The 25,637-nt window shown below is 37.3% G+C and overlaps 1 protein-coding gene and 1 long non-coding RNA gene across 5 annotated transcripts in view; one reads left to right on the top strand and one right to left on the bottom strand.

The window, feature by feature from the left end:
* ADGRB3 (adhesion G protein-coupled receptor B3) overlaps positions 1 to 25,637 on the top strand; it is a 723,296-nt gene that overhangs the window by 534,604 nt on the left and 163,055 nt on the right. The gene's annotated exons all lie outside the window — the stretch shown is intronic.
* The window catches only part of LOC131834154 (uncharacterized), a 37,063-nt gene that overhangs the window by 5,813 nt on the left and 5,613 nt on the right, over positions 1 to 25,637 (bottom strand). The window contains exon 2 of the long non-coding RNA XR_009354783.1: positions 23,453 to 23,591. This is a non-coding gene — a long non-coding RNA (uncharacterized LOC131834154). The remainder of the gene's footprint in view (positions 1 to 23,452; positions 23,592 to 25,637) is intronic.

Consider the following 25,637-nt stretch of genomic DNA (forward strand, 5'->3'; position numbering starts at 1 on the left):
TTTGACTCTTTCGTGTTTATATGAATAATTATAAGTTCATCGGTAGGATAGTATTTTCTACGTCTGTTCTTCTGAACCTCTTAACAGTGGTATGTACTATAGGTACTCAGTTTATTAACTCATTACCATATGACATAATCAATGATCATTATTTTTATATCAGTCTTTACCTCCAGAATATTAACTCTGTGAGAACAAGACTTTGTCAGTCTTATTTATAATTATATCCCAGAATCTAGATCCCCTGGAAAAAACTAGGCACTCAAGCACATGCCATTCAGTGCACTGGAAATAGAGGTGTATGAGTGTGACAAAGCCTGTGCTCTCATGAGTTTATATTGTAGAGTAGAAAAACGGGAATGAACACACACACACACACACACACACACAATGGCAGCAGTTAGGGTAAGTGTTATAAAGGAAAAGCAGAACGAAAGGGTGCAGAGTAGAGTGGAGGTAGAACGGGGTTTTAGATAAGGTGATGAGCAAGAATTCTGGACTCTTGGAAGAAGTGACTTTTGAGCAGAGAGCTGAATGAACTGAGCGTCTGAGGTTGCAGAGATCAAGTCATTCTGCAAAGGTAGCAGCAGCTACAAAGGCTGCTCTGAATCCATGGAATTAATGAGTATGAAGTAAGTGAGTCAGTGATCTCCAAATATGTGATTCAAGTACATTTACTTAGGATCAATTAACTACTTAAGTGCTAGGATAGCATTTTATACATATTCATTATGTATAAAATGAATATGTATAACAAAATCCAAAAGAAGTTTGATCATTTAATATGAATCCAGCTCAAAGGCTGAGGCGAATGATGAGAAGGATAGAGCAACTGAATGTGTGACCAAATGTGGACCTGTTCCAGGCCCAGTGTACCAGTGGAGGTCAAACCAAAGTATACTGACAGACGATGCCTTTCCTGACAGCTATGGATGTGGAAGTAAATATCTCTAGAGTGGATAGACATATTCAGTCTGATAACTTTATTTCCCTCACTTTTCTTTTTCATTGCTTAGCACATCTCTGCCAACACTTCTGTAGGTGCAATAAGACTATTCTAGGCGAAAAGCTTTCTCAGAAGACCAGTTGCATTCCAGATATTTTAGCTGACAGGTAATATGCACAGAGGTTAACCACACAGGCTCTGGAATGGGGCTGTTTTTTAAGCCAACTTAAAGCCAAGGGGCTCTTGGGCAAGTTAAATTGCCATGGCCATGGTTTCTACATTGATAAGATGGGGATAATCCTAATAATCTTCATAATATTATTCTGATAACTAAATGAGATAATTCACTTAAAGTACTTAATAGAGTTCCCGGTGTGTGATAATTGTTCAAGAAACTTTTACTTCTCTTATTATAACCAGGAAAAGATAGAATTTTCCCTGACATTCAGCCTTACCAAGATTACTTCTACAAGTTTTTAAAAGCTAAGTTTGGATTAGCCTCTTTTTAAGAGACAAAAGGCACATCCTGTTCTAACTTTCAGTGGTTCAGTACAAAACATTACTGTGATAGAAGCCATGAACATTCTCAGAAACAGTACACATGGCTTGGCGGTAATATGAAATTTTAGAGAGATCTTGAGGTCTGAACCCAAAATGCCTGGGCTTGCTCCTTTAGCTGCGCTACCTGCTTAATGGATGACCTTATGGAGGTTATTTGAGCTCTGTATTATTCATAGTCTTGGCTGCAAAATGAGGGTAATAATAGTATCTTTCTTGCATTGCAAGATTTTTATATGAATTCAGAGTGATCATGTATACACATGTCCTTTGAAATTGTTACAATCCTAATCAAATGTTAGTTTCTTTGGTATTCAAGTTTTTGAGCCTTCAATGTTGATCAAAACAGGATTTCTTGAGATGAAGAGGTGCATAATTCTAGCATTTGTTTTCTGAAGTAAAATGTTGTTTTTATATTGAGATTGTTACACCTCGGTGTCATCAGTTCTCTGGCTTATGTACACTTTTTAAAGCAGAAATGAATTTTTAATTAGAAAGATAGAAAAAACTCTTTGGGGTCTGATATTTTCATGTTCAAGGTGTTGGTTTACAATATTAAGTTTAAAGAAACCAAGAGGGCGAAACCAAAGGTTAAGAGTGGTACTTGGATTTTATAAAGATAGCAATTTTGGTAATGATAACTGAAGAAAATCTTGAGATACCCTATCCTTGACATTAGTTTGGCAAGCATATAGCACAGATGTGGTGGAGAGAACATTATGGCTAATTTTATAACATCAATCTGTTGTCATCAGTATACAAATGAAATTAAACCCACATTGACAGATCAGATTACTAAAGAGAGACACATGTGAGTTCGAAGGGAGCAAAGGGCTGAGAACGTAAACCCTGATGACACCTGAGACTAAATGTTGAGAATCAGGGTCTAGGCCACCAACAGGGTGTTGTCTATATTTAACATGCAATATTTATTTCACTGAAGAGTCTAAGCAAAGTTAGGAACTTTTTGCTCAAATCCAAAATCTAAGCATCTGTAGAAAAGCAAGTGGCCTTTATGACCTGAGGAAAGAAGCTGGGAGATCCGTGAGGCCTCTGCAAATTTCTGTGGCTGCATTTCCTTGTAGACCCACACGGCTTTTGTGAGTAACATAACTGCCGCTGTGCTACAGACTGAAAGAGAAATCTGGAAGCAGGTGGTTTTTGGAAAACTGGAAGAAACCAACTCCTAAATCCATGAAGTAGAACTTTAAAAGCAGTCGGAAATAAAGAAGAAATGGAAGACAAGTTTATCTAAGCCAAACCTGGGACCCATTATGCAGTTTCGAAAGGAAACTTAGAGCATGTTTTGCTATGGTTATTGGTTCACTAAAGAAATGCCAAAAAGATACATTTATTTAAATAACATGAGATGACAGAATGCTTTACAGAACATATGACTTCATAACTTTAACATAGAAATCATCACTCTTGTTCCATTCTGTCTCTGTCCTCCTAGGACCCTGTTCCATAATACTTTGTTTCTCTTTCTTTAAACACGTCCATTCAGATTCCTTCCCTTTGAAGAAGTAAAGAGCAAATAATCACCATCATTAGTTCTTCTTTACCTTACAGTATTTTTCTGGTTCTCTTGAAGTCACACTTCATTTCTTGATGTTCTTTACTAAAATATCTTCACAGGATGGTTTACACTTGCTGCCTCCTCACGCTTCCCACCCTGGCCGGATCTAGCTTCTTCCTCTGGTTCCTTAGTCTCCAGGACTCGCCTCAGATGGTTGTTTCTGCACCACCTCTCTCTGTAACATTGGCACTGTGGACTCCCTACTAGATTTTTAAATTATCTACCTTTCTTTTTTCCAACTTCCTCCTATTGTGTGTATTGTTCTTGCCTCCATTCTTCTTATTTTCTCTGACTCCTCCATCCTTCTCATTTTATCTTACTCCTCCAATTTCATTTGTTTCGTAACATCTAAAAGTGACCAACTCCTGAAATCCTGTTTTTGGCTCCATTCTCTCCTATATAGTTATCCTTTATGGATTTAAAATATCAGGAGTAGGGATGTCTGGGTGGCCCAGTCAGTTAAGCATCTGACTCTTGATTTCAGCATGGGTGTTGATCTTGGGGTTGTAGGTTTGAGCCCCATGTTGGGCTCCATGCTGAGTGTGGAGCCTACCTTAAAAGAAAAAGTCAGAAGCAGACCCTTTCATCTATCTTACGTGCTTGTGTTCTTAACTTTATCATTCTCAGCATCACCGCTCTCTTGTCCATTTCAGAATTATAACTACACAGTCCCATTGACTTTTGGTCCATCCTACCTTATGGCTCTCCCTCCACAAGACTTTTTGTGTATTAGTGTTCCTACTTGGACCCTACTCTTTCCCTGAATAGACTACTTCAATCACCTTCAGAATATTCCCATCAATCTCCAGTCCCACCTGTCATTTCATCAGACACCCATGTCTTTTAGTATCTATCCTTTGTGATTTAAAATTACACAAATAAAGTGTCTAGTGATATAGCATCACTGTCAGTACTCAAAGATCTTTCCCAGTCAAAAGCTGAGTTCTGCTATACAGCTCTTTGTTTTTGAATTCTGTTCAAACTATGCCAGTGGCACAGGATTCCTACTTGTCAACTTGGTCTCCCAGTGTGGTTTGTAGTCCTTGATGAGTATTCTGTGTATCAGAAGTTGAACTTGGGTTTGTTTTGAGGAGACATGGCTTGTTAGTTCACAAAAGTTTAATCTAGTGAGACTGTGTTTTAATTACCAATATTCTTTTTTTTAAGATTATTTATTTCAGTGGGCACCTGGGTGGCTCAGTCAGTTAAGTGTCTGCCTCGGCTCAGGTCATGATCCCAGGGTCCTGGGATTGAGCCCCACATCGGGCTCCCTGCTTGGCAGGGATTCTGCTTCTCCCTCTCCCTCTATTGATCCCCCTGCTTATGCTCTCTCTCTCTCAAATAAATAAATAAAATCTTTTAAAAAAATTACTTATTTTGGGACACCTGGGTGGCTCAGTTGGTTAAGCAGCTGCCTTCGGCTCAGGTCATGATCCCAGTGTCCTGGGATCGAGTCCCACATCGGGCTCCTTGCTCAGCAGGGAGCCTGCTTCTCCCTCTGCCTCTGCCTGCCATTCTGTCTGCCTGTGCTCGCTCTCTCCCCCTCTCTCTCTCTGATAAATAAATAAAATCTTTAAAAAAAAATTACTTATTTTGGAGAGAGAGAGATTGCACCAGCAGGGGGATGGGCTGGGGGAGAGGGGAGCAGACTCCCTGCCTGGTGAGGAGCCCCATGTGGGACATGGGGCTCGATCTCATGATTCTGAAATCATGACCTGAGCCCTAACCAAGAGTAGAGTGCTTAACTGACTGAGCCACCCAGCTATAAATATTCTTGTTATAAATATTCTAATGTTGATAGGTAGGCAAGTTGTCTCATGAAATTGGTTTTAGGTTTCTATCTTGCTCTTTAAAATATTAAAAATAATTCTGAGATCAAACTAAAGTCTAATTGAAGTTTTCTGTGATGTTTGTGACAGATTCCAAACACCACTATCCTTTTCCATATGCTGAAGTGGATCCTGACTTTTCTCTTGCTTCTAAGGGATGGACACTTAACCAGTTGCATTATCCTACTTATCATAAATTCTGTAACATTCCAATCTATACTTTCCATTCCATTTATTGTTCAGATAGGTAGATAGACTTTTCCTCTGCTTGTCTCCAAATCATCCTATAAGCCACAATTTATACCTGTAGTATTAATAGACATTTTCATAGGCATAATTGAAAGTATTCTTCTGTATACCTGATACAATACAGTAAAGTTTCCTGCTTTGGATTTCAAGTAATATTTAGAACTAAGTTAGTCTCCAACTAATATTTGATGTTTGAGTATATAGGTAACTGAATTTTTATAAACACCATTTCTTTCAACTGCTGAATTCAGAAAAGCTGAGTATGAGAACAGAGGGCATTTGAGCAATCAGATTCTTTATTGGCAGCTACCAGAAATAAGCACCTACTTGCTTCAGCTTCACTGGTTAAAAAAGTGATAAAGTCCACAGAAGTCTGAGGAGTTGCCGGAAGAAAGCCTCTCTCTGTCAGAACAGGCAAAATGTGATCAAATGCTTTAACAGTATGTTGGAGTTACATGACCTTCAACGATAATAGCCAAGTAATAAATTAGTCTTCCCAGCTGCTAGTGCATAATTATAACAGCAAATATTATGTGAGAATCAACACCATGACAGATAGCAATCACGTAACAAAACATATAGATCACAGCCACTAAAGGGTATAGTACAGATGCCTGAAAAGAGCTCAGGTGGTAATATAGATATTTAATAAAAAGCTACTTGTGAAATCAGGACAGCATTTTCAAGGAGATTGTGAAAACAATTTTAGATCACACCTTAATCCTGGAAAGTACAAAGTCATTGTCTACTGCATAGTTTTATAGTCATTATCATTTGAGCAGCAGACCCTTTGTTATCTACATCATTCATTTGCAGAAGAGGCATTATCAGGACATTGGCTTTAGGGTCCAAAAATGGCAGAGGCCTTTCTCTTGTCTTTTTTTTTTTTCCTTCCCTTTACTTTTCTCACTTCTTCCCTTTCTTTTACTCATAGTTAATTACACTAAGATAGCACACCTGTTAGGAATCATTGGCATTGGTAGATGGCAGGTCCTTGTCCTTTAACATTTCTCTCATTGTTGTCCCCTCATCTACAATATAAAGACGGGTGTTGAAAATGTGGCCCTTATATGCCCTCCGGAACTGGCCCCCGGCCAACCCTCCAGCCACCTCATCTGTTACTCTTTGCCACACCTATCTACCCTCATCTCTCCTTTCATTTTTCTTCAGACATAACGGATTGGTATTGGCATGCTTAACTCACACCAACTGAACGTCATACACCATTCCGAAGACTGAGAATCCCTTTTAATGGGATGCATCATTTGCAATCTCATGATTTAATTTTCTTCCATTCTTTACCAGAATTTTGCCTATGAATAATTCCAGTGATCTTTGTTCTTAGGGACAGGGGCCACGAGGGTTGCTACCGGTTTTGTGTATATTTCACCTCCGATTTTTTATGTGAAAATGTTCTCAGTTGTCCTTACAATAGTTAACTTTTCTGATAAGAGAAGTAAAGCCGCCATTAATTTAACTTTCCCCAAACTGTACCCTAAACACATTCAGCTCTCAATAAATGGTAGTGACCAACTGGCTGGCCAGCGGGTGGTGTACTAAGGATAAGCACTAATCTTTATCCAGACTCATCAACCTAAACTTTCTAAGCCTCTCTGAAACTTTCAAGCCTAAATAATCTGTGCAAAATAAAAAAGCCCAGAGCCCTCAAAGTAATTTTCTCTTCTCCATGAGATGAAAGAGTTTTCATTAGACATTACATTTTTTAGTTGACACTTAAAATTCTTGTTTTCCTGAAATGATAATGAAAATGATTAAATGTTTACCAAAAATATCCAAAGTATTTAAAGACCTGAAAAAACCTTTTGTACAAAATTGAGGCACATCTATGTACCCATAAGATGACTCAATATCTTGAGTGTTCCTTGTTCTTATATTCAGTTTTCTGAGGATGATAATAAGATCTGGGTTAATAAAATTCATCTACTTGGCTGTTTTTTCCCTAGTCCTAGTCATTTTTTTTTTTTTAAAGCAATGCACTTAGTAATTAGAAGAGTCAATTTCCAGTTATTTCTCCTTGAGCAACTCTTTTAACCTTCCTGATCCCTAGTTTCCTGGACTGTAAAATTGTGGAATTTTATAAATTATCACTAATTTCTTTTATAGCTCTGATACTAATGAACAAAGAACACCCAAAATTAGATAGTAGGTTTTGTGTACTTTATAGAATTTTCAATTTCTAAAAATTATGGTGTACTTATTAACATATTCCTAATGTAATATTTAGCAAAATCTAGTACAGTACAACTGGGTTCATTTAATACTAGGGTAAACATCTTTTTCATTATATGCTGTTATATATATTCTCTTCATTTAAAACATAACCCAAGTAAATGCTAAATAATTTGTAAAATTCTTAACATATACCTAACCCAGCTAGAAATAAAGCCTCGTTAAAACACAGCTGTGTAGGCGGCATGGAATATTGCTTAGCACTCTTACCATCAAAATATTGACTCAAACAAGCAGCTAATGTCCACTCAATACAAGAAAGCTTTATTTAATTCCTATCATCTGGGGTCCTCATTGTTGCCACATTTCTCTACCCTCAAGGATGTTAGGAGAATTTCAAAGCTTCCTCAGAAAGAGACTCTTCCCGTCTGAGTTCTTATGTAAAACAAATCTTTTCAGATAATACTGGCCTCATATATTTGAGACAGCGACTGTCACCTTTATTCTTCCCTTCTTTCTTAAAAAAGAACTCTTTGCATTTTTAGCTGAAACATAATCTTATGGTTAAAAAACAAACTAAAAACTCTACATGTCTCAGCCCTCCATTCACCTAAGTCTGGCCAAGTTCCAGTCATTGACCTCCAAGCTCAAATACTGTCTATGACTTTCAGGAAGTACCCTTACGGAAAGGGAGGGTGTTCTCTTTCCATTTATTCCTTCGTACTGACTGGAATGGAATAGTCTGCCAGAAGTGGGATCAGTCATATCGGTGCTTGAACTGGAGGTCACTCGTGATAAAGCAATAAAGTAATAAAAGAGAAGAAACCTGGGTCTCTGACACAGTAGAGGATAACACCAGGCCACTCTCTTTCAGATTCTATAGGTGAGAGAGAATATCGTCTGCAGTCTTCTGACAAACCTAATCTTGTAAATCCATTATATTTTCTTTGAGTGCATCTAAGTGTCCCCCACTGCCTAAGCATTGTGCCTGCATTATATAATTTGCAACAACTCTATCAAGTAAGAGATAATAAAAGAGAAACTGAACTTAAAGGGGCCACCTCGCCCACATAGCAGCCCCTGGCCCTCCCTGTCACTGACTGTGCCCTCACCCTCCTCTGCTTTATATTATATTAGATATTTATTGGGGTTTTTAAAACCTGCTTCTCAGTCCAATGTATGAGCAGGAGTGTTGTTTTGTTCACAAATCCTCAGCCAGTCCTGGAACAATATTTGTTCACATGAGTAAATGGCTCAAAAGCCTTACCTTAAGCGCCAAGTTCTGTTGCTCCCCACTCTCATGACCAATTCCGTATATGTTACAACTAGGCTACATGTTTTTTGCACGTATTAGAAAGTACATGTATTTTATGTACTAGAAAGTACATAATCTGGAGAAATGTATCAAGAGAAGGAGAAAGAAACTCAAGCACATGTTTTATTTAGTGGAACTATTTTTATTCTTAAATGTAAAAGGAAGTTTAGTATTTTTCTGGCCTCTGTAAATCCTAACATAGGATACAGTTTATTTACAGTATTGACATAGAGAATTTGCGAGAAATCAAATAAAATTGTAGTAATCACACTTACAACAATAAAGTGTCTGAAAAAGCAACAAAACTCATTCTACTTATTGCTTACTTGCCTGGGAAATGGGGGTAGTGATGGCCTTTTCCAATATTGCCCTCTAATTAACTTCGCTGAATTGGTAAAAACATAAATCACATGCAGCTACGTTTAAAAAATTAAAGTGGGAGCAAGAGTTTATTTAGCCTGAAGTGGGAGAAGCCTGAGACTTTACATTTAGGAATAATTCAGACCACACTATTTTGAGTTCCCATTTTATGTGGAATACTGACTTTTTCAAAAGGTGACCTAACGGGGCGCCTGGGTGGCTCAGTGGGTTAAGCCGCTGCCTTCGGCTCAGGTCATGATCTCAGAGTCCTGGGATCGAGTCCCACATCGGGCTCTCTGCTCAGCGGAGAGCCTGCTTCCCTCTCTCTCTGCCTGCCTCTCCATCTACTTGTGATTTCTCTCTGTCAAATAAATAAATAAAATCTTTAAAAAAAAAAAAAAAAAAAAAAAAGGTGACCTAACGAGAGCTGATTTATAACATATCAAAATTAACTTAAGTTAAAGGTGTCTCTATCTGTTGTATTTTTTTTCCATAAAAGTTCTATTTTAAAAAAGAAAAAAAAAAACACTCTCCAATAGAAACTGAAATATGCCCTTTTCTTTTATTCCTCCAGACTAATGAACATTCATAAAATTGTACTCCTTGACTATACTCCTTCCTTGATTGGGTGGGCAGAATGTTTGAAATATTTAACTGACTAGTTATTCCTATTTCAAATCCCATTGTATACAATGAAACTACTAATTTGATAAGAAAATTTAATGTGTTAGGAAAAAAGAATGGGTAATGTTTGATTAACGGTCTTTGAGTATAACCTTTATCAGCAAGTCTGAACCAGTTTTTCGTCTTGCTGATTTTAGAACTTTCTTGTTGATCTGTGGGCCTGAGCTGCCTCTTTGCAGCCATAGGCAGGTGGTGGGAGGTAGCAGACATTATTTTAGTTTTAAATTTATAAAGAAGTAAGAGGAAAATGATATAGTCTTGTATGACAAAGCTAATAACTTGACAAAAGTATTTCTGTAATATGATCAAATAATGTTTCTGTTTAACCCATAATCTAATGGGGTACCCAAGTGGGTAAGAGCAATAGATAAGGTCTTCATTTTACAGAGAGTTCCCTTTTTTTTTTTTTAGGAATGAATCTGTGCAGATACTTAGCACAAAATTAAAGTGCATGCACATGAACAAATTCAGGTGTTTGTTCAGGTCTCACTCTCCCATTGTCCTTCAAAAAGCTTTCAAGTGGACATAATTTTCTTCCCTGTATATTTATTCTAAGAATGAGAAAAATCTAACACATAGAGTTAATTTGCTGTTAACTTTAATACTGCATTTACCTTAAAAGTAACATGCCCCAGTTCCCAAGGAGCTTTGTTCCAAAATCGTAAATGGGAGTGAGAGGTAGGTGTGCATTGCTTGAACAAACCTTGCCTGGCAATCACTTAATACTTTCGCATGATTTCAGATCATTGCTGCATTCTGTTTTTAGAAAATAATTTTTATCATATATTGGCTTTTGGGTAAATAAATCGTCACACAGAACATTTTGTCGCTGCACAGCATGGTCCCTTAGTTTTAATGACATTTTTGGAATTTTTTTTTTATATTTATCATAAGGCTTAATTTAGATTCCATCCCTAACAAAAATGCAGGGCATTAAAATGTGTACTTTGCTTGATAGACTTCTGACTCTTCCTTCCCAACTCACCTTTTCATATCTATCTTTGTTTAATATTGTTTTATCTCTCATTATGTATATTTAAATGTCACCTTAAATCTTTCAGTAACCATAAAGTTAAAGCAAGATTGGCTAGACGATGGATCAATAAATAGATCAGTAGAGAAGAGAACATGATACAGCCTTTACGAGTTTAATATTTTTGAAGTTTTTAGTTCATTTGCTCAGTATTTACCATTGTATATGTTCCAAGTAGAACAATGTAGTCTGTGATGTTGAGGACCTGAAAATTGAGTAGGGGTAATCAACCACTGTACAGTATGCTATTTGCTCTACACAAGTGTAAAGAATGCTGCCAGAACAGAAAAAGCCAGAACACCCAGCAGCCCTGAGATGTGATATGTCAAGGAAGAGTTCATAGAGGACAGGGCAGATGACCCGAGCTAGTAAAGGAGGAGTGTTCCATGCAGCAGGGCAAAATACGGAAAAGCAATATTAACAAAGGCATAGAGACATGGATATGCATGATGAATTTAAAAATCTTTAATTCTCTTTTTGTTCTAATTGTCAGGGGGAGTGGTATTTCACTGGCACATCAACTTAATAACAAATGAGTAGATATGGGACCTGACAGGGGTTCTCAGGAGCCCTTGAAGACTACAGTCAGTGCTGCTTGCCTAGGTACTGAGTTAAAGCATCCTCTATTCCTGATGATTCAGATCCATTTTATTTTTCTGCTAAGCAAAAGAGACTGCCTTTATATTGCTGGGCCAGGCAGCATGTTGAAGAGCTCAACTGAAATTGTGGGAAGAAATTCTGGCAAAGATCAACTGAAAAAGTAACTAAACAGCAGCCAGACTGGTGACATTGGCTGTACAGACTTGACTCCTAAAATCTGCTAAGGTTTAAAATTAAGAGAGCCCTCTCCAGTGGCGTCATCAGGAGGTGACTTTAAGGCATACTAATGTCTAGAAGGAAATGAGACATTTTCTATCCCTATAAGAAGTCGCCCAAAATATCACCCATATCTTAATTTCTAAAAGACTGCATATCCTCAGAAGAAAATACATTTCCTCAAAAGATACTTTTTTTTTTTTTAAGATTTTATTTATTTGACAGGAGAGAGATCACAAGTAGGCAGAGAGGCAGGCAGTGGGGGGTGGGGAGGTGGGGGTGGGAAGAGGCTCCCTGCTGAGCAGAGAGCCCGATGCAGGGGCTCCGTCCCAGGACCCTGAGATCATGACCTGAGTCCAAGGCAGAGGCTTAACCCACTGAGCCACCCAGGCGCCCTAAAATAATACTCCTTAATTATAAATGGAAGAAGTGGGGAAATAGAGCAAGTACAGTCTAACCAAATGATCAGAGTCCTCATCACCAGGAGTAAACCCTAAGCATATCCTGTATCTCCTGATGTATGATGTACCAATAAAGGCAAAACATCATTTCTGTTACATTCTTGTCAAAAATACATAGCCTCAGTCTACACTTATGAAAATGCACACACATTTAAATTGAGGGCCATTTTACAAAATAAGTGGTCAGCACTCTTCACAGTTGTCAAGATTATGAAAAACAAGAACTGTCCTAGACTGAAGACTGAGGGGACATGATAACTTAAATGCACTGAGGGATTCTGGATTGGATGCTGGATCACAAAAGGGACATTAAAGGTACAATAGGTGAATTTCAAATATGGTTTATAGATTAGTTAATAGTATATGCTAATGTTAATTTCATCACTTAGATTGATTATACTGTGGATATTTCAGATTAACATATTGAAGACAGCTGGTTAAGGATATACAGGAATTCTTTACTATTTTTGCAACATTTTTATGTCTAAAATTATTTCAAAATGTTGAAGAGAGAACATATAAATTATGATTCTTCCCATTTCCCTTTTTTCTTAGTGCTAGCTTCAAAAAGAGGGTAACAAAATGAACATAAACATAAATATAAACATATTTCATTCAAACTTTTCATCTTATGAAATGTTCATTGTTTTCAAAAGTCAGGTATTTTCTTTTCAGGAATATATTAACTGAACTTAAGCTTTTTTGCTTAAATAGTTGTAAGACCTACAAGACAACTAATGTAATCTATCCCTATGATTCTCATTAGAGACATTTTAAAGGCTTCAGTGTGGGGTGCCTGGGTAGCTTAGTCATTAAACTCTGCCTTTGGCTCAGGTCACGATCCCAGGGTCCTGGGATCGAGCCCTGCCTTGTGCTCCCTGCTCAGCAGGAAGCCTGCTTCTCCCTCTCCCACTCCCCCTGCTTGTGTTCCTTCTCTTGCTGTGTCTCTCTCTGTCAAATAAATATCATATTAAAAAAAAAAAAAAAAAGACTTCAGTGGGTGGAAAATTGTCGGAACTTCTTAGTAGTGGTCTTGTCTAGTCTCTCATTGTAATATTCTTAGAGATGATTTAAAGACCTCCTCCCACCATTAAAATTTCTCTCATTTTTATTCAAGGGAGGGGAGTGTGAGTATCTGTCTTTTACACAATGAAATGCATTTCTCAGTCCTGGTAATCCTCAAGCAGAATGTTGTTAACCCTGTAATTCTATACAGTTCACCTAGATTGTTACAATGAATTCAAAGCTGAACTGATTTAGCTGCCTTGACTACTTTCTAGAATGCAAAGATTATTTTCTCAAAATTTCTACTGGCATAGCAGACTATAATCAAAATAAACATGTGTTCTTCCCTTCATACATTTAGGCTGCTTCTAAATACTGACCTTATTTCAAATAGTATAATGGTTTCAGCATCAGAGTTTTTTTTTTTGTTTTTTGGGTTTTTTTTTTAAGATTTATTAGATTTTTGGCAGGGGTGGGGGGAGATGGGGAGAAGAAGAGGGAGAGAGAGACTCTCCAGCAGACTCCCTGCTGAGTGTGAAGCCCTGAATCTGGGCTCAGTCTCACAACACTGAGATCCTGATGTGACCCAAGCTGAAATGAAAAATTGGGTGCTTAACCGACTGAGCCACACAGGCACCCCCTAAGTAATTTTTCATCTTCCCAAGGTTCAGTAAATGTCTGACAATAGTAGGCACTTAAATAAGAGGATGTGTGGAAGTCCCTAAGCTAAAGAATTTGCTTGATTGAGAGGCTGTAATGGGTCTAAACAGAAATGCTTTCCATCTCCAAAGACTGCTGCCCAGGGTCATTTGCATTTGAATACCTAGTGTTGGTGAGAAAATTTGCTTAAGACTGATTCAAGATCAGGTTCCTATTGAGAAGCTAAGTAATTCAAAGGGCTTTTAACACCTTGTTAAAGGGAGAGACACCCACAGGGCCTTTTTGGGATTATCAGTGGGAGTTGCTAATGCTGTCCACCTAGACAAAAGAGATTACAAATGTAAGTAAGGCTCAGCCAACATTCAATGCAATTAATGTGGTAAGACTAGGACAAGGCAACAGTCCATAATCAAGGAATCTACTGTAAGAGACCAGAAGAAAGAGAGGACACTGGGATTTAGAGTGCCCTGAACAAGGCCATTCCAAGTACACATGAAATGAAACCACAGGGTGTTGGTTCTATAGAAACAGAAATGTAGCCTAGATAGACCTAGAAAAGTCCTATCGAGTCCCAAGACAAAGTATCTGTATGAACCAAATAAGTAGAAAGAGCCCACACGTTGCTTGTGGAGCAACAGTTATCAGAATTAAAGGACACGTGGGGTGCCTGGGTGGCTCAGTTGGTTAAGCGTCCGACTCTTGATTTAAGCTCAGTCGTAGTCTCAGGATTATGAGATCAAGCCCTGCATCAGGCAGGCTTCATGGTGAAAGGGAATCTACTTGAGATTCTCTCTCTCCCTCTTCCCCTCCCATGTGTGTTCTCTCTCTCTCTCTCTCCCTCTCTCTCAAATAATAAATAAATTTTTTTTAAAGGATTAAGGGACAGAAGATCCCACTGGCTTTGATGCTTAAATGATGCTCTTAGGTGGATTAATATCAGCTCTCAATCAGCAGAGGAACTGAATCCCTTTGGGTTTAGAGAGCACAGAGAGCATGGAGAGAGCACGGAGCTGCCAACCTTACTGCCACTTGTAGACTCTCTTGTCCTGAAACCATGAAGGTGCTGTTAAAAAACAAAATTCAACTGACTAAATTTAAAAACCAAGTTAGCTTTATTCAGTGATTCATGAGTCAGGCAGCATTCTATTTAGCAAATAGAAAGGAGCTCTGAGAAGTGGAGCTATCTGGAAAACTTCTGTAGACAGAAAGCACAAAGGTACAAGGGAAGCGTCAATTGCATCAGGCAAACTCACTCTTCTTTAGGGAACAAAATGGGTCAAGTGTATTACATCACTAGTGCCAACAGGGAAATTCCAGACCTATGGGTTAAGATTATATTCCTAGGGGAGATTAAATTTGCAATTAGGTTAGGTATTAAGCCCCCTGTTGGAGATGTGGACCTAGAACCAGTTAATCTGTTACAGGCCTATTCTCTCTTTTTTAGTAGGGATTATTGAGGAAAAAAGGAAAAGACATTCAAGAGGTGTGAATCTAATTCCTGGAACAATAGAGGTACTTGAATCGATGGTGCCCCATTTCAGCTGCTGTTTCCAGTCCTGCTTAACGACTATGAGAAGAGCGTACCTCAGCTTCTCTGAGTCTTGAGTGGGTGAGATAGATGCCTCATAAAGAAGGGGTCTCACTAAAGGCTTCTCTGGAGACAGCAGCAATATGGTCCTCATTAGTGTGGATGAGCCCTCTGGGGAGGCCTGGCGGCAGTCACTGAGAAGAGAGGGGGCTTATCAGTACTGCCCTGAAGGCCTAAGATAAGGTCTAAGATAAGAACCAGCCTCTTTATCTCAAAGCTCTGAAACCCACCTATACAATGATTGCAATTAAACCTGTATAGGGGAGAAGTGATTTTTATGAAGTAAAAAAGCCTGGAGCATCTGTTTTTCCTGTCCGTTATTCCTGAGTGTTATAGTCATAAATTATCTATAGTTCAGTAACATGGCTGAGAAGGAAAGCTGTGCGATACAGAAGGAATGTAGTGTTTTGTTCAAGGTGGCCCGGCTACCAGGGAAAGAAGCAGTCTGTCACCCATCATCCCATGGGCTGCAGCACTTCTCAGCTCTGGTCCCACAGGGCCTTCGATTTGGCTGAAAGATGCAGTGGGAGATGGATGATTTGGTGCTAGCATATTTTCTCCTTTGTGCTGCTAAGATGATTAAAGACCCTGATTTGCTTCTCTTCACAGCCCCCTCGGCTGCCAGGTGGAAGATTTCTCTTGTCCTTGAATCCTTCCTGAGGTGTATCTGAGAGTAAGATTTGAATCTGGCAGAGTAGTGTGGTTATAGCCTCTCCCCACCCTCATCCCTTTGGAGCTAGATAGGTATTTAATTAAAAAAAAAAAAAAAGTGTGTGGCACATAGGTGGTTTAGTTACTTAAGTGTCTGACTCTTGATTTTGGCTCAGGTCATGAAGTCAAGTCATGATCTTAAGGTTGTAAGAACGAACCCCACGTCAAGCTCTGCACTGGGCATGGAGCCTACTTAAGATTCTCTCTCTCCCTCTCCCTCTATCCCTCCCCCACCTCTAAAAACAAATAAACAAATAAAAATAAAAGAATGTGATGCAGGTGATGGGGAATTTGGTTCAGAGTATCTGACTCTTACACAGGGACAGATAGACCCTTTAATATCCAGGAGATGGTCTTGAGTTACTTCTTTTTATACTTAACATTAATATATTTGGGTGGGCACATAAAAACCTTATCTCCATGTGATAAAAAGATTAAGGTCTTTTAAGCCTTACATTGTAAAACAAAACAGTCATTGTTCTATTGATATGAAAGCTTTTGTCCAAAGTGGTTAATAAGTACTTGTTGTTGAATATTTGAATATTTAATGCCATGACTGAGTCTGGTACCCAAAGAAGCAACTCATATTTTAATAACCATCCAGTCTTAGAATCCACTGATAATATTTTCCCCATTCATGTCAGAATTCTATATACACTGCAGCCCTAGACAGTTTATGTCCCAGTATATAGATGTATAAGCAGGAATCACTTCAATCTGTACTTTGGCTCTCTGGGAAGAAGGAGGAAAAGAAAAGAGCAGCTGAGTAACAGTGAATAATAGTCTTTTCTGTCCTGTCATATAAGATTTGAAAGAAAATCTAATTCATAAGGATATGACTAAATGAATTAGTTTAAGGATATCTGTACTCAGAACCTAAAAGAAATCACATAGAACTACTGGAATATAGGCAGGGGACTCCAAAAGCAAGTTCTTTCTCTTTTTCCTATTCTTTTGTGCTTGACTTTCCATAAAGAATCTATTGCCTTTATAGGAGGCTTTGTTCAGCAAGCCTGGTAGCAATAGGAGCCTAATTAGGTGAAGAGAGCTCAGAAGCCAGGAAGAAGAAGCACTTACTAGGAGAAGTTGGAGACAGTGAGAATTTGTGGGGTCACCCACAATGGATTTTCTGAGCCGTCTATTGAGTTACTCAATATTTTCCCCAAGCAGCACTTAGTTCGTGAAATATCCTTACTCTCACTTGGAGGTGCCGTGGATTTCTATCAGCATTTGTTTCTCGTATTAAAAGGTCCTGAAGCCACCTTAATGATATAAAACTGCTACTCTAGAATGTACTTATTATACTTCCCAGGACTGTTGTTGAACCTGTGTTTGTCCCTGGAAATGGCTACAGTTAAACTCTAAACCACTGAAGATACATTTACTGGCCTGAATTAGAGAAGTATTAACATAAGTAATTTGTTTCTCTGTGTTAAAATTGCAAAGTTGGAAATTGCGCAGAAAATTTTACACCGCACTCTGAGAATAACCAGTCTTTATACCAGTCTTCCAAAATGTATCAATAGGAAAATTTTTCTTATTTCCTGGGGTTTTCTATGTATTCTAGACAGTTGGCTACAAAACTAGGTTATTTATATTGTGGAACATTATGTTGATGTCTTATTCTCTTTAGAGAACTTGAAGTCCTCTTCTTCACTTGAAATTTACTTCAGTGGTAGATAATGTATAACAACTATTCTTCATAAATTAATCAACTAAATATGGAAGACATATCTATGTTTTAACTTTTTTTATATGCTTGACTATGGTTAAGAGAAAAAACAATAACTGAAGGATACAATGAACACAACTGCAGTCTTCAACTTTGCTAAAAGATTATGTAACTCATAGGTAAATGGCATGATGTCCTTGGTTTTTATGACTGAATCAGTAAGCAAAATTTAACGAAGTGGTTGAACGACTTCACTATCTATGTGGATTATTAATGTTCACATCTTAAGAGATAACTTGAGCCATGCTTTCTTGTCACCAAGAAATAAATGTCAGAATTCCCTGAGATTCTGCAGCCTTTACCTAATAAGAATAATACTGTAACATATATTGTGCTATATGTATAATGTATATTATAGTAATGGGTCTGCGGCAGTCAGAAATGAGATATGACGATGGGAGAGGAAGCCAGAGTTTTATATTAGTGAAGCTATATTAATTATGACAGAGAAGGCTCTTCTATTATAAGCTTCATTTTTAAGATGCTTGAAACTTTCCCACAGGAATTTTCTCATGACAGTTTTTTTTTTTTTTTTTTTTCTCCTAGTCATGAAAATAAGGAGATTGGTTTTTAATGTTTTGAAAGATTTTATCTGGGAATAAAAGTGTTTTTCTAGCCATTAGAACATTTTTTGGGGTATTTTACTTTCTGAAACCTCAAAACAAATAGCTTTTTAATGACCTTCAAACTTGTCTCCAATGAAGAAGTTTAGTGCCTTTGGTGTGTTAGGCAGTTTGATTTGCAAATAATTAAATTACAAGCATTACCCAATGCTTCCTCTGCAAATTTTTGTGTCCCCAAATAGCAGTTAGCCCACTGCACCTTACAAATGAGGGGAATTTGCAATTAGTCGGTCAGTTACTGAAAATTAGCCATTCCTAGAATGTAAGTGATGTGGGTACAGTTTTTATACATGCTAAAAAGGAAACGAGAGCTGAAAATTAGTTGTTGAATACTGACATGGCACATTCCAATATAAGTGAGTTCTGCTAACAAAGGAGAGCAGTATCAAGCTGAAACAGTGGCCTATGTGGTCTACTTTTGTTTAAAATCTCACTAAGACAGAGTCACCTCATTCTCTGAGATCAACAGATTGAGATCCACTCAGGAGACACAAGGTTGAGATCCAAAACAGGAAAGGCCTTGACTGCTCATTAAAATGTTAATTATGCCATGGAGGGTTCAATGCTGTCCTTCAACCATGAATTTTCACTGCTTGCCTTATTAATGTAGGAAGTAACCATAGTTCCACAGGAGCAGCAGCATGATAGGAAGATAGAATGCACATTTCTTTAAATATATGGCAACATGTATTTTTCTAAGTGCCAGACTTTTGAGAAATGGACTCATGTCATTCTTTCCTTTGTCACCACAGCACTAGCTACACACCTACAGTTTCTGTGTTCTAGGTTTTGGAATTTTCTTAATTAGGGTGGGGATGGACAAGTTGTATATTTGTCTCCACTGTACCCGAGGGCAGAGACTATGTTTGTCTTTCAATCTTTGAAATCTGTATGCCTCGTACCAAAAAGGCAGGAAAACATTTTATATAAATTTACCAATGTAGGAGGTTAAAGCAGAATTTCATCTTCTCCAAATTGTGCAAGTCAGTATTTTAGGGTGTCTACATCAATACCTATAAAACCCTAATTTCACCTACCCATAAACTCCTAGAATACTGTCCTTTCAAATTTATTCATGAGACCTTAAAAATCCACTTAAGGGGGTGCCTGGGTAGCTCAGTTGGTTACGGGTCAGACTCTTGGTTTTCGGCTCAGGTATTTATCTCATGTGTCATCAGACCAAGCCCTTGTCTGTCCTTTGATCAGCAGGGAGTCTGCTTGAGCTTCTCTCCCTCCGCTCCTCCCCCAACTCATGTGGGACCATGCTCATGCTCTTTCTCTCTAAAATAAATAAGTAAATCCTTAAAAAAAAAAAAATCAACTTAGGCACTATCGTCACTAAGCACTGAACTTTAAAAAGTTGTGTTACATAATTCACTTAGAGACACTCCTGCCTCTTTGTTAGCCTTTCTTCATGAGCTCCCATTGAGGAATTAAAACACAGGCTTCCCTTTTCCATTGCTACTCTCAGCTTAAGTTGCCATGTAGTCAAGAGCATATAGCTCGGCAAATAAATGGTATGAGATGTTCTTAGAACAGTGCTTCTCCGCGAATATTTGTCAGCCGTAGCAGCCACTGGACCCTCATTTACCTCACATCTTTTTGTTTTGTGGGAGGTGGGGAATTTATGGCATCCCACAAAAGACCTCCATCTTCAAGATTCTTCAAAGCTAGAGGTTTACAGAAATCACTACATTTTTGTAATTTCATATATTATTACTTTCCACTATGCTTATCAGAGCATTTATTTTAAATATTCCTAATATCCATAGAAAGTATTTTAATGAAAGGTTTTCATTGATAATTTCATGGTAATGGCAGTACTTTGGGAGATAGGAAATATTACATCCTTTGCATTTCATGTCAGAATATGACATGTATTACTTCCCTGGTAATTTTACTTATCTTCATATTTTATTAGCCCACCCATCATATAAAATGTGATGTAGCTGTTGGCCATGTGGTTATATGATCCCAAAGGTTTTGTAATCTCGGGTTCTCTTTCCAGTTCTTACAATCTTTATAGTAATAGCAACAACAAAAAATTCATGGTGAACATCAATTCATACCATCTCTTTCATCTTCATAGAGGACATTAATTACTTCATTTCTTTTAACTTTGGGTCTTCCAAACACAGACTTTGGCATTGCCTCTTAAACCTAGAAACATTATGGTACCATGATAAGAGATAATCTTTAATAGGTAATCTTCTTCATGTCTCTTGAATCCTCTGACATCATTTCTTGTCAGTAAAATGGTATATGTGATTATCACAATATATTTCATTTATTTAGGAATCTTAACTTTTAGAAATATGATTTTTATCTTCATTAATAATGCCTACATCATATATCCACTGAACAAATAATTGATGAAAATATTCATTATCCTTAGTTTTATCAACACAGTATCTCTATAAAATTGGTAGAACACGCAACTCTCTAATTTTATAAATGAGAACACTGAGTCCCAGAGTAGGCTAGGGATTTCCTCCAGATAATAGCACTTTGGTGTGGCCCAGCTGAGACAAGAAACCAACTTTCCCTTTGCCATATCTATGACTTAAACAAACAAAAAACCCCACACATGCAATAAAAACTATATGTAGGATAAAAATCATTGTTTTTCCATAAATTCTATAGAGGATGTAAAAGGGGAGGAAAATTAGCAAGCTCTTTTGAAACTTGTCACAAGCAAATTCAAAGTGTAATTTTAATTAGAAAAAACCTGATGAAAGTTATTGTAATACTTACTGAAGCCATTATAAAGCATGTATTTATCTCTGTCATCGTGTAGATACAAAATGTTTACAGCATGTCTTTTATTGAATGAGCTTTTTTACTTTAAACACTGCAATGCTGGGATATTGATTAGTTTTTTAAGAATTCAATAGTTGCAAATGAGTGATACTGGATCTGGTACAAAGTTACTTGAATAATTATATGACTATGAACCACTTGGTTGTTAACAGATTATTTTCTTAGTTTATATTTTAACTTAGTCCAGTTTTTCATATGCAGACCACTTTATTTCATTTCTATGTGTTTGTATATGGTAATACTTTGTTCTGTCATTCCAATCATTTCCATTTCCTTTCTACTAATACCCAGGTTCCCAAATTGCACAGAATACATGGAGGAAGTAAGCAGAGAAACATTACTGTAATATTCTAGGTTACCTGTATCAGAGTTCTAAGAATATCGTGTCATCCAAGTAGTCATTTAAACTATATATATGTCCAAGGATTTTTGCATAGCTAGTGATGAATCATATTTTTAAAGTATGATTAACTCTTCAAGATCTAAAATTTCTATTTTTGAAACTAATAACTCTGATATCAAAATCACATATTCCCAGCTTTATCCCAGAAACAAAGCATTGGGATCTTGAGTGACAAACGTCAACCTCTAATAGGTGTTTTAGTTTCACATCTCAACAGTAAGTTGTTAAGATCTATCCTCATTTGGGTTAACATTACAGACATATGCTCAAATTTTTAACTTAAAAAACAGCTAACCTGTGACCCAGTGCCAGAAGTATAGCTAGGTCAGTTTACAGCCAGGCCACATCATAATTATAATTTCAAATGGAATGGGAGGAAAAAGCTTACTCAGTGATTCTGCTGTTGAATGTTTTATGCCAGAGTTTTAGCCTATAGAAACCCGCTGTGAATCATAGGTATACCCCTACAGAGTTTTAGGAAATACATTTGGCAAATAATGTTTATAGTATAGTGATTTGATTTAGAAGTGTTAAGATCTATGGAGGAATTCTCAACTCTTCTCATTTCTTCCCAAGGTATTATTGTGGAGGAAGACTTTCCTCTGCCCTTCATGGTCTTCTTAGCTGGACTAAGAATCAAAGAGACATGAGACCAATTAGCAGGAGAAAGTAAAATGTAATTTCCTCTGTATGGGGGTCCACACAGACATGGAATTCCAAAGACAGTCAGGCAGAATGAGGTATCTGTATAATCCTGAACTACAGAGAAACGGGTAGGGATCTGGGGCTTCAAAGGGAAGGAACACACTTCACAGGAAGACAAAAAAGAGTTAATGTAAACAATTGTTTGCTGGGAAACTCGGAAACAATGAGCCATAAAAGACTTTGAGATTTTAATTCTCAAAATGTGCTCACCATTTCTGAGCACTCTCCCTGCATGTTCTTAACTCTGGTTTTATGCTTTCATTGTATCTACCCCTCACTGAGAACAGAGAAAGGAGAATCTGCTTTGAAGTCTTGTAGACTTGGGTTCAATTCCTGGCACAGCCCTTTACCAGCTGGGCAGCCTTAGCATAGCCACAATCTCTTGGCTCCATTTATTTCTATTAAACATATAACAATAAAGCCAAAGTAGGCAGTACAGAGCTTGCATGATTGAGATATCCAGGCAGCTTCTAACCCCAGCTCTTATAGTTCTAGGATCCTTATGATTCTGGAGGGAGGCATTAGGTCCATTTGTCTCTATATTCCTACCTGGGAAAATCACAGCAATATCTACCTTGATACTTTTGATTTAGGATTTAGGATTATATATATATATATATATATATATATATGTATATTTATAATATCTACTATAGCACCTAACATTGAGTTAGATACTCCATAAATGTTAGCTGTTATTTTCATTAGTGTAATTATTATTTGCTTATTTACTAATTAATGATGGCAGCTAGCATGTTGTAACCTTTAATTATTAATAAATCATGGTGAAGATATTTATACATATTTATAACCCAGTAGATTGGCCTCCTTAATATTATTTCTTCCCATACTTTTTTTCTACTGTTATTATTTCCAATTTTAAAACAATAGCAAAAAAAGATTAGTTTGCCTACTTTATCAGTTTTGTTTTTATTTTGCTATTGAGGTTTTATTTGCTTATGTAGTTAGGATATTTTTTTAAAATATTTTATTTATTGATTTGAGAGAAAGAAAGAGAGAATACAAGCAGGGAAAGTGGGAGAGGGAGAAACTGGCTTTCCACCGAATAGGAAGTCCAATGTGGGACTCAATCCCAAGACCCTGGGATCATGACCTGCATTCACGGCAGCCACTTAACTGACTGAGCCACCCAGGTGCCCTGTATTTTGGATTCTAACCTCTTACCAGGTCTTTGGTTAGCAAGTATTTTCTCCCATTCTTTAGGCTGACTTCTCACTCTGGTATTTTCCTTTGTTGTGCAGAAGGTTTTTAGTTTGATAAATCCACTTGTCTAGTTTGGGTTTTGTTGCCTGTACTTCAGGGCCTGTGGAGAGGAGGAGGTGGAGAGTTTCTATTTGACAGGTATTAAATTTCAGTTATGCAAGATGAATAAGTTCTAGAAATCTGATGTACAACATTGTGCCTAGAGTCGATACTGTACTGTGCATTTAAAAAGTTAAGAAGATAGATCTGATTTTAAGTGTTTTTACCACAATATAAGAAGTAAATAAATAAATATAAGCTTTTACTGGCAATAAAACTGGTGCTACCATTCTTGCAAATGATGTTCAGTGACCCTTAAGAGCAACATGTTCTTGGTTTTAATGTGTATTTTATGACAAAAAGGCAGTGACACTACACCTGCAAGATAATTTCCACTGAAACTCTCAAGCTCCAAATGACAAAGTACAAATCTAGTATGTCCACAGAATAACCTAGTTTGGTGTCTGCATCATATTAGATGCTGAATAAATATTTGTTAAATTTAAAAAATGAATTAATAGTGTAGAAAAGTTTGACTTTTCTAGTCCAAAATCTATACTGGGTATTTATTCAATAAATATTTATTCAGCAGCTACTATGTATCAGACACTCTTTTAGGATCTGGGAATACTGAGGTAAAAAAAAAATTATAATAAGCAAAGACATACATAATGTATTAGACGGGATAAGTGTTATGGCAGCAACAGAACAGAGTAAAAACACAGGGTATATGAGAAATTATTAGATGATGAATCAGTTATTATACAGCAAACCACCTCAAATCCTAGTGGCTTAAAACAACAACTATTTTATTTGTTCACAGTTGTATGGCCCAGCTGTTTGGTTGAGTTCAGTTGGTTGGTTCTTCTGCTGGTTTCATCTGGTGCCATTCATGAAAATACAGTTCTCTCTGGCAGTTCATCCTGGGGCGGAAAGATCTAGTATGGTCTCCCTCACATGTCTGGTAGTTAGTGCTCTCTCTTGTATTTAGTGAAGCTCACCTGAGTCTACTCCACATGATAGCAGAAAAGATGATGAGTGATGAGTATAGAAACTGTAATTCTCTTGGGATCAAGGCTCAGACGTCACAAATCATTTCCATTGCATTCTTTTGATCAAATCAAGTCACAAGGCTTATGAAGATTCAAAAGAAAAAGAAATAAACTGTATCTTTTAGTGGGAAGAGTTATATAGAATTCATGGCCATTTTTAACCTACTACTGATGGGGAATTACTATCTTATATTGGATAATTGGTGAGAACCTTTCTGGTAGAATAACAGTGCAGCAACCTACATGATGTGAGGGAGTAAGCAATATAATTATCTTTGAGGACTGCATTCTGGGCCAAGGCAATTCCCAGCAAAAAATGCTAAGGTGAGAGAACAAAAAGTTCACTGCCTTTGGAAATGATGGGCAAAGGCAAGTAGGAGATGAAAGTAGTGACAGACCAGATATTACAGGTCCTTATAGGTCATTGTAAGATTTGTGTCTTTTACTCCAAGTGAGATCAGGAGAACCACTGACAGATTTTTGAACAGAGTGACATGAATTGATATATGTTTCAACAGGTGCTCTCTGGCTACTGTGGTTAGGTGGCAAGAATGGAAACAAGAAGCCTAGTGATGGGATTTACACAGACAATAAATGATGGTTCTTAGAATAGAAGGGTAGACCTGATAACATTTTCTGGAATAATTTGTAATAAAGCAGAAAATAAACTCTTGGATTTTATATAGTCTTCCCAACCAGACTGTCCCCATGTCAAAAAAGGAAACTTATTATTATTATTATTATTTTTAAAGAATCTTCTACTTTAGCATTTGAAAAGCACTCTCTAAAAATACTTATTGACTGGTTGACTAGTGAAGATTCAGGTCTTGCTGCTAAACATAATCACTATAGCATGCTGAATCTTTCAGAATTTGTCATCAAATGGTGTTTGAAGACCAAAAACTAATAGATTAGCCTGTTGATACACTTCAGATTATATTTCTACTATATGCTGAAGAACAACAAATGAATTAGAGCTAAGACGATTGTTTGGATCCATCAGTATCAACAGTCATTGCATTGCTTGCAGTGTAAATAATCATTAAATTAACTAA

Source organism: Mustela lutreola, chromosome 6 (genome assembly GCF_030435805.1).
Source record: "Mustela lutreola isolate mMusLut2 chromosome 6, mMusLut2.pri, whole genome shotgun sequence".
In the NCBI taxonomy this organism is placed as follows: domain Eukaryota; kingdom Metazoa; phylum Chordata; class Mammalia; order Carnivora; family Mustelidae; genus Mustela; species Mustela lutreola.